Source organism: Euleptes europaea, chromosome 20 (assembly GCF_029931775.1).
Source record: "Euleptes europaea isolate rEulEur1 chromosome 20, rEulEur1.hap1, whole genome shotgun sequence".
In the NCBI taxonomy this organism is placed as follows: domain Eukaryota; kingdom Metazoa; phylum Chordata; class Lepidosauria; order Squamata; family Sphaerodactylidae; genus Euleptes; species Euleptes europaea.
Genome location: NC_079331.1, coordinates 2,085,008 through 2,095,193, shown reverse-complemented (window position 1 = coordinate 2,095,193; position 10,186 = coordinate 2,085,008).

The following is a 10,186-nucleotide window of genomic DNA, read 5'->3' as shown; positions in this document are numbered from 1 at the left end:
CCCATGCACCCAACCCATAATATTCACCTATCCCCGGGTGGTGGGGAAGGGGAAGCCTTCCGCTGCCCCTTTTTCCCCCCCACCCTGGCTCTCAGCCGGCCCCAACGACCCCCTTCTCCCAGTGCCCCGGAAACAAACGTCGCGAAACCGGAAGTCGAAACGTCACAACGCGACGCGAAAGGCGACCCCCCCCTTTATCAAGGAAGGGCGGGAGGAGAGCGAAGACCGCTAGTCGCGCCTGCGCAGTGGGAGAAGGGAGCGGCAGCGGCAGCCCCAGCGCTGAGCAAGGGCGCATGCGCAGGGAGCTTGGCCTCTGCGCTGGAACTTTGTGCGGCTCTTTGCAATGGATGGGTGGGTGGGGGGGGGGTGCGGTGATTGCTATTATTAACTATTATTAATATTAATAGCAATAACTACTGTTATCATTATCACTGCTACTACTGCTGCTTTAGAAGAAGAACAACAACTAGGGTTGCCCACCTCCAGGTGCTTAGCAAAACCCAAAATAGCAGAAAGCTTTCACTAGGAAATTGGTTCAGTTAGGCATGTGTATTTCCAAATAATGCGTTCGTTAATAATGCCAAAATCGTAAAAATTCTAAATCATAGCAAATCACATATGTGCTGTTGAATCACAAGCATTTCAAATCAATTCAGCAGCACATATGTGATTTGCTATGATTTAGAATTTTTATGATTTTGGCATTATTAATGAACGCATTATTTGGAAATACATATGCCTAATTGAACCAATTTCCTAGTGAATGTTTTCTGCTATTTTGGGTTTTGCTATCTAACTATATAGCAGGCTAACTGTATATTTGTGCAACCTCCAGGTAGTAGCTGGAGATCTCCTGCTATTACAACTGATCTCCAGTCTATAGAGATCAGTTCCCCAGGAGAAAATGACTCTATGGCAATTGGACTCCATGGCATTGACTTTATGGCAATTGGACTCCATGGCATTGAAGCCCCTCCCCAAATCCTGCCCTCAGGCTCCGCCCCCCCAAACCTTCCGTCGGTGGCGAAGAGGGACCTGGCAACCCTAACAACAACTTGAAGTGTGGTTTACCTTGCAAGGAAAACCCAGTTCGGTTTACTCCATTGCCTCCCGTTGCATTCAGTGGATCGGATCCATCGGGGTGAACACATGAAGCTGCCTTATACTGAATCAGACCGTTGGTCCATCGAAGCCAGTATTGTCTACTCAGACCGGCAGTGGCTCTCCAGGGTCTCAGGCAGAAAAGGGTCTTTCACATCACCTACCTGCCTAGTCCCTTTAACTAGAGATGCCGGAGATTGAACCTGGGACCTTCTGCATGCCAAGCAGATGCTCTACCACTGAGCCAAGTGGAGAATTTCAAGGAGACTTGAATAGATTGGGTGGAGCTGGTATCAGGGTACACTTTCGGCCCTTGGGGAAGAGAGAGATTCATTGGGGAAGGAGAGATTCATTAGGGAACCCGAGATTTTACCTGCAAGCAACAAATATCCACAAGGCTGCTTTGTGGAAAACAGGCCAATCACTTCTGTTAAGCAGTGCTCCAGCTTTTCCACAGGGTGGCAATCAATAACTAAAAATGGGGGGAAGAAATCACGCAAAACATATATTTAGGCAAAAAAAACGAAGAAATGGAAAGCGAGTGTTTGTACTGATGGGATTCTGGGTGTCCCAAAAAGCCACCTTCACCATCGCTGCCCTACTGACACACACACATAACGAAGATGAAAGTAATCTTGAGTTTTCAAAACTGTAATTTTGTTGTGACAGCCCTGCAAGTTAGGCTAACGCACTGCAAGTTAGTCTAACGCAGGCAAAAGCAACCTTTTTTGGCCCGAGTGCCCAAATAATACCACCGCTACCCCTGAGGATGTTCGTGTGCAAACAAAAAAAAGGGTGGTAGGGGATTAATTATCCAGACACGCTGCATAACCTGCCTAGAGAGTTTTAAAAATATTTTGCATGGAAGTAAGGGACTCAAATAACACTGCTTGAGAAACATAGTTTGAAAGGTCGGTGGCTTGCTTTCGATGGATGTGCTTCGGAAACTGCTTGCGGTGGATGAAAACAATCCCTGCATGAATGTTGGGTCCAAAATAATTTTGGGGTCCAGTAAGAGAATTGCCATGCCAAGCAAAACAGTTGGGTGTGCCCCTGTTTGGCACATGTACTGTGCGTGTGGGGGGTGCCTACCCTCGGTACAGCATTGTTATTATTCCCATCCTTCAGGGCCAAACTAGATGGAAAATATGCAAATAGATAAGCCGAGGTTTTGCAGCTGCTCAAAGATGTGATTTTTGGCGGGGGCCACTGTACAGCGAGAAGGAGGGTAATTCTCCCCCAGCATGGTTTTGCTAATTAAAACAAAATAGAAAGGGAAGGTGCATTCCCCCCAACCTTCGATGGCTAGTAACCTCAGGGTTGTCAGATTTGATCAGCCAAACTGCTTATCTCCTCTGTACTATGGCTGCAGTTTCCTTTAAAAACTGCTGGCTAACTCTGCTGTTACTTTGATGATACTGTTCGTATGGTCAATTCAGCCCTGAACAGTGTCACACTAAGATCAAAATTAAGGAAAATTAAGGCCAACTCTGTCATGGATCTCCCAGGGTGTTGTCTTAATTTGGCCTTCAGGCAAGGGACCGAAGTTGAGAAAGAATAGCCTGTCTAAGGCCACCGAGTGAGTTCAACCAAATGTGAGATTGCGACCCTCAACATCTGTTGACTTGTCTTTTAGGTACTAGCTTCCACTGGATTCTCGGCATACTTTCCAGATATTAGGACTAGTTGTCACTAGGTAGACTTCTGTCTGAGCCATGTCTTTTCATAATGCAGGTCGGGGATCAAATGCCCTTCCTGCATGGTGTAGAGGTTAAGAGCGGTGGTTTGGAACGGTGATCTGGAGAACCGGGTTTGATTCCCCACTCCTCCACATGAGCGGCGGAGGCTGATCTGGTGAACTGGAGTAGTTTCCCCACTCCTACACTTGAAGCCAGCTGGGTGACCTTGGGCTACTCACAGCTCTCTTAGAGCTCTCTCAGCCCCACCAACCTCACAGGGTGTCTGTTGTGGGGAGAGGAAGGGAAGGCGATTGTAAGTTGGTTTGATTCTTCCTTAAGTGGTGGAGAAAGTCGGCATATAAAAAACAACTCTTCTTCTTCTAAAGATGGAGGGAAACATATTCCTTGTAATTTGAACAGCTGCTACAAATTGTGAAGCCGAGCCAGTTGAAAAGTGGTAGGAAGGACCAACACACAGTTTTATGAATAATTTAGAGGGGCCCTAAGAACAGGGACTTCTATGGAGAATTAATAGAAAAACATAGTCTTTTGTATCCAAATGCTCTTACTTTCCGCCCGCTTTTTACGTTCTCTGCAGCCCCCACCCTTCTTCCATTCAAAAACATCCCCATGCACAGAAAGCCAAGCGGAATTACGCCTTCCTAATGTCATTTGCTCCAGTGGCCTTAGAAAAGGGTAACTCTGCTTAGGCTCACGCTGCAAATCACCCCTGGTGAAGATCAGAAAGCTTCAGCCAGAGTTGCTGTTGTTTTGCGTGAATGTTTGCATTGATATCAAAGTGGCCATGTGTACTCCTGTACGCTCATCAGAGAGTTGCTTTGCTAAATATTACAGTGGGACGCTTAATTGGTGCGCCATTGGACTCTTACTGGCTCCCCCTGCGTTCCTCTGGCATGCTAAGTTAATGTAATTAGCAATGTGTTAGGCCATGCAATGGAGGCCGGTGTCGCACTTAACACATGGCTAATTACGAAGTGACAGCCATTTGCCAGTCCCACTTGGGGGACCTGTAATCGGCAGCGGAGTCTTTCCACCTCAGGTTCAGCAGTTCGAATCCCCTCCTTGCCAATTCCCAGGCAGCAATTTGTAATTCTTCATTAACCCTGGCACAAAAGAGGAATCCATTTCCCCTCCCGTCAGCCTGGTGCTGTTTGTTTGTTTCTGGCAACGGGGAGGGCCGCGCCGCCGCCGCTAATTGTGTTGCAAAGCTTCACGTCCTGCCAATGTGAATGAACGGGTGGATGGATGAGTGGACGCATTCAAAGTGAGTGAGAGCACAGGGGTGGCTTCTGGTTTGGAGAAAGTCTGCTGTGGCTGGGGGGAAGGGAATGGATTTCAGCAAAACAGGCCAGAGCTGGGGGGAGTCCACAGCTGATGCTTGGGGAGGGACTATGGCTCAGAGGTAGAGCATCTGCTTGGCATGCAGAAGGTCCCAGGTTCAATCCCCGGCTTCTCCAGTTAAAGGGACCAGGCAAGTAGGTGATGTGAAAGACCTCTGCCTGAGACCCTGGAGAGCTGCTGCCGATCTGAGTAGACAATACTGACTTTGATGGACCAAGGGGGGTCTGATTCAGTATAAGGCAGCTTCACGTGTTCACGTGTTCATGCTTCTTGGGACTATCCACCCAGACCTTGGGAGACTTTGCTCTTTGAGGTGTTCAGTTCCTTCTGCTTCTTGTTAGGGCTGGCCCTGACCAAATGCACTCTGTCTATGCACTGGCGCTTTCTTTTTTTAAAAATTAGCACTTGACTTGGTGCCAGGCCAATGGTATTTGGGGACCATCCTGGTCCTTTGAAAGAATGGGATGCGGAGAGTCTAACAGCAAGGATTTCAGAGAATTACACTCTTCTTGTGCCCGCCCACTCCCCCCCCCCCCGGGCCTGGTTCGATGCAGTCTTGCTTAGCTAAATGCTCTATCTAGTAGTCTTTTAGAGAGAAAAAACCCATGCAAAGTAGTTTTCACCGAATGACTCATCAGGATTAAAAAAAAATTAATTCAGCCTCTTCTCTTGTCAACTCACTATTTCATGTTACTTTCTCTATTTGCTGTGATAAGCATTAAAATGCGCGCATTGGTTGATTAATCATTGTTTCGCTATGTGCCGAGGGGGTCCGGTAAACGGTTTGAAATTGCCACGGTATAATAAATGGTTATTTGATAATGAATGAAATTGTTTGAAAATACTGTTAAAATGTCAGCTTTTAACACACAGATCATCACTCACACGCGAATGCAAACACGGAAACCACCCTGACACCGTAAATATACCGCAACGGATCTGCAGCGCAAATACGAGGCAAACGGGTACAAATTGATATATGAAGTTAATTTCAATCTGTAAAAGTAATTGCATTGGTTTAACTTATTTAACTCTTCTTACAATAATATTTATGGCGGAGGGAGAAAGTAAAGAAATAAATGATGATAAATAGATAAAAGACATAGGAAATGGGAATTGTTTTCCAATTTAATTATGCTGTCACATAAAATTATCACAGAGATACACTATGCGGACAGGAGGAATACATTAAAACCCTATTATGCTCTGCAGAAGAGTCGAGCATCCGTTATTGTTTACACCATAAATATTTTTATTCCTCCAAACTATCTTCTTCCATCTTGTGTAGAGCACAAGATGCCGGCACTTCAGCTCTAAACAAAGTAAGCCCGCCTGAGCTCTACTTCCAAGCAGGTGTGCTTTGGATCACAACCCAAACCTCGGTAGAAAGGCAGCCAGTAGCCCCAAAGGGCTATTAGCCTGGAGAGGAGAAGACTGAGAGGGGATATGATAACCATCTTCAAGTACTTGAAGGGCTGCCATATAGAGGAGGGTGCCGAGTTGCTTTCTGTTGCCCCAGAAGATCGGACCAGAACCAATGGGTTAAAATTAAATCAGAAGAGTTTCCATCTAGACATTAGGAAGACTTTTCTAACAGTGAGAGCGGTTCCTCAGTGGAACAGGCTTCCTCGGGAGGTGGTGAGCTCTCCTTCCCTGGAGGTTTTTAAGCAGAGGCTAGATGGCTATCTGTCAGCAATGCTGATTCTATGACCTTAGGACAGGGGTGGGGAACCTTTTTTCTGCCAAGGGCCATTTGGATATTTATAACATCATTCGTGGGCCATACAAAATTATCAACTTAAAAATTAGCCAACCAATATGTTTCTCAATGGCCCGGGTGGGAAAGGGTTAACAGTTTCTTGGGCAGTCCTAGCAGCTCCATCGCTAACGACTCTTCTGCAAGGGGAAAAAAAGGTTCCTTTTCTTGGCAAAACAAACTCACATCTGCCTTGAATGGAGGCTATTCCTGCCCGCGGGAGGGGGCGGATCACCAGTCTTAGATCCTTCTGAGCTAGAGATCTGCCAGGACCCACAAAGGGCCACACCAAATGATTTCGCGGGCCTTAAACGGCCCCCGGGCCTGACGTTCCCCACCCCTGCCTTAGGAAGTTCATGAGAGGGAGGGCATCTTGGACATCTTCTGGGCATGGAGTAGGGGTCACTGGGGTGTGTGTGGGGGGAGGTTGTTGTGAATTTCCTGCATTGTGCAGGGGGTTGGACTAGATGACCCTGGTGGTCCCTTCCAACTCTATGATTCTAGGTATGTGATGGTTTTAAATCTCTAGCTAATAATATTCCCTCCAGGCTTTAATACATGAAGTAACCCAGAAGGAGATGTGGAAGTCAAGTAAGTGAGAAAATATTGTGGGCATCTTTTGAACTTGCCTCATCTGAATCTAACACAACATTCATGGGTTGAGCTCTTGAGTATATGCATGAATGTACAGGCCTGGAAGATTTACACTGTGTCTTGAGTCTCGGGGTCAAGGATTCTTGGGAAGGGTTTCCAGGCAAACGGAGACCCATATTTGTCTTTCCCTGGAAATGAAGCATTGAGCTCTGCAAGCGTCCAGCTGAAGTTTTAAAAAGTGTCCCCTAGAGCTCACCGGTCTGCCAGGCTTCCAGTGCTGCCTTTGCCTTATTAAGTATCATAGATGAGGGCTTGGTCCATGGCTAAGGCATCCCTGGAGCTGAAGAGCTCTCTAGAAGGAACGCCTGTGCTCCCTGGGAGCTCTCCGATGTCCTGAAAGCCCAACTGCTTATTCATGGAATCTAGTTTCCAACTCTCTCTCTTCTGTTCATCTTCCAGAGGAGGGCAACAAAGATGGTGAGGGGTCTGGAGACCAAGTCCTATGAGGAAAGGTTGAAGGAGCTCTACAGAGACGAGGAGTTGTCAGATAATATGTATAGGCAGGCAGACCACGTGGAAATACTTCCTTTTATCAATTTTGAATCTCTCAACCTCCAGCTTCAGCAGATGACCCCGCGTTCTGGTCTTATGAGAGAGGGAGAAAAGCTTCTCCCTGTCCACTCTCTCCAAACCAGGCATAATTTTTATAGACCTCTATCATGTCTCCCAATTCCACCAGCCAGCACTGGACAGAGGTAAATGTGAGCTTCTGAATGAAGCCCGAACGGCTGAGAAACAGCACACACAATCAGAATGAATTGATGAGCGGAGGATCGTTTACAGTATTCCTAGAATGGCCCTTCAGACATCCATAAATTAAAGAAATGGACTTGCTCCAGAACTTGATTCTAGGTCTTTAAAATGATATGTGCACACTCTAAGAATGGTTTCTTTTTCTTTTCTTTTTACTGCCGGTTGCTGTTCAGACAGGCTATAACTAAAATGAAATACCATTCGAATTTGGAAGTGATCACTGATTGTAATCCAAAATGATCTATTATTTACAGTTCTTATTAAAAATATTGAACATGGAACGCAGTCAAGTTCCAGCCTCTTGGTATTCTGCTTCTGTCTGACTTCAGTTTCCAAGCCAGTGAAATCATATTTCCAGAGTAAAGATTGATTTACTGCCTTTGCACTCAACTATGAATTTCCTCTTGCCAAATGCACAATATTTAAAGGCATTGTTTCAATTATTCTGGAGTCAGACAATCTCTTTGGTGGGATGGTTGGCGATGCTAAACTCATTCTCATTTTCTTCAGCCACAGATGGAACACAAAACCCATAGTGGAAAAAGGGACCTCTTTTTATATACTAAAAAAAAAATCTGTTGCTGTAATAATTTGTAAGATTTATGTTCACACTGAGTGAGTTAGCGAGCAGAGGAGCCCTGTGTAATTCAAAAGTGTGAATAGTGTTACAGAGATAGCAAGAAAAGCAGGATATAAATAAATAAATAAATGCAAATGCAAAATAAATGCAACAGCCCCCTCTTTCTCTCTGCCCAGGAATGGCAAAGAGCGATCAGAATTATCCAGCTTGCTAGCATCATCTGCTATTTCCCGCCTTGTTTTGTCTCTTCTGAATCAGGTCAGGGTGTTTGAGGTCATCACATGCCCAGAACGGCATTCCCGACACAAACAGACTCTACTGGCAGCATCCTTGCCAAGCCAGGGATTCACTAAGTGACCTCAGGCAGTCATTGATCGTCACTCTCAGTTTCACTTTTCTCGAAAATGGGAGCAAGAGCGTCCGACTCCCCAACAGCTTCTGTGGTTTAAGACAATAATTCCTGCCAGCCGCCATGAATGCGGGAATGCTCCAACGGTTAATAATGATGGGAATTAGCAATTAGTGTATGTAAATCTGCTGTGCCAAAGAATCTCGGTTCTTGCTCTGAATAGGGGGAGAGGTAATTTGTTAGAATGCGCACAGCGGCCTGATCTGATCAGGGAAAGTCACGTTCTCCATAGCTGAAAACCTGGACCCCTGCAATATTTGTTGTGCGTTTCGTGATTACTCTTAATGCCCTTGCAAACACATGTAATAAAATGCTAACAAACCATCATCCATTACCTAATTATATTTATCTAGACAGACAAAGTTGAGGGGAGAAAACCCTACAGTAAAAAATATTGTTTCTCATTTGGCAAACAAAGCCCGCATTTACAACTTAATTATCCCTCGTAGTGCCGTAGAGGGAGATTTCTGTTAATCATACTTGGGTCCTAAGTTTGAAGAGAAAAAAACTCACGAAAAACATGAGGTTTAAAATGTATGTTGACTCCCAATTAAGTCTACCTCCTCTCCAGCAGGGGAGTTGCTAATGGGATTTAAATGTTTTTTGAGGTTTCAGTAGGATCCTCAGCGGGAAATTTCTTAGACATTGATGAAATACCTTTACCCGGTGAAAGACAAATAGGGGAAATTGTTAGCTACTTTGCAAAACCTGCCTTTGCAAAATATCACTATCAATTGCAATCAACGGAAGCAACTACCGTCTCCCCCCAGATGTAATTGTAAAGCAAGCAAGGTACCTATATTGGGTTGGGAGAAGGCGGGGTCTGTAGTAACATCTTAGAGACCAGCACGATTTTTGGGGTATAAGTTTTCTCCTTTCCAACTCGTATCTGACGAAGGGAACTTTGACTCTCGAAAGCTCACACACACCCAAAAAATCTTGTTGGTCTCTAAGGTGCTGCTGGATTCAAATCTAGTTATTGTGTTCTGTGTGCGAGTGTTAGGGGGTGGACCAGAACCAACGGGTTGAAATTAAGAACATAAGAACATAAGAAAAGCCCTGCTGGATCAGACCCAGGCCCATCAAGTCCAGCAGTCTGCTCACACAGTGGCCAACCAGGGGCCTCTAGGAAGCCCCCAAACAAGACAACTGCAGCAGCACCATCCTGCCTGTATTCCACAGCACTCAAGATAATAGGCATGCTCCTCTGATCCTGGAGAGAAACTCAAAATAATTTCCATGTAGAGATTAGGAAGAATTTTCTAACAGTTAGAGAGGTTCCTCGGTGGAACGGGCTTCCTCGGGAGGCGGTGAGCTCTCCTTCCCTGGAGGTTTTTAAGCAGAGGCTAGATGGCCATCTGTCAGCAATGCTGATTCTATGACCTTGGGCAGATCGTGGGATGGAGAGCATCTTGGGCATCTTCTGGGCATGGAGTAGGGGTCACTGGAGGTATGGGGGGGAGGTAGTTGTATATTTCCTGCATTGTACAGGGGGTTGGACTAGATGACCCTGGTGGTCCCTTCCAATTCTATGATTCTATGACTTCAGGAGAACGTGGCAGTATCAGCATGCACTGGCATGCGCTTTCATCAATGGCTTTCGACCGAGAGTTGGCAACATGCTGTGCCGTGGGTTGTGTAGGGTCGGTGCTGTGGCTTTAAGCTAAGCTGATTTATTGAATAGCCAGATTTGTTAGTCCCTTTCGAACCCTCCCAAAGTTAACAGAGGTGCTCGTTGTGGTTTTAACATCCTGGCCTTTCTGTGTCATGAAAGAGAAACACAGCACACAGTAGGGCAAGTAATTATTCTTCATGAAGAACCGGGGCTGGCTTCCCATTTGGCCGAGACGTTTCAGAAGGACTGGAGTTCTGCTTGAGGAAGCTGTTTGTCA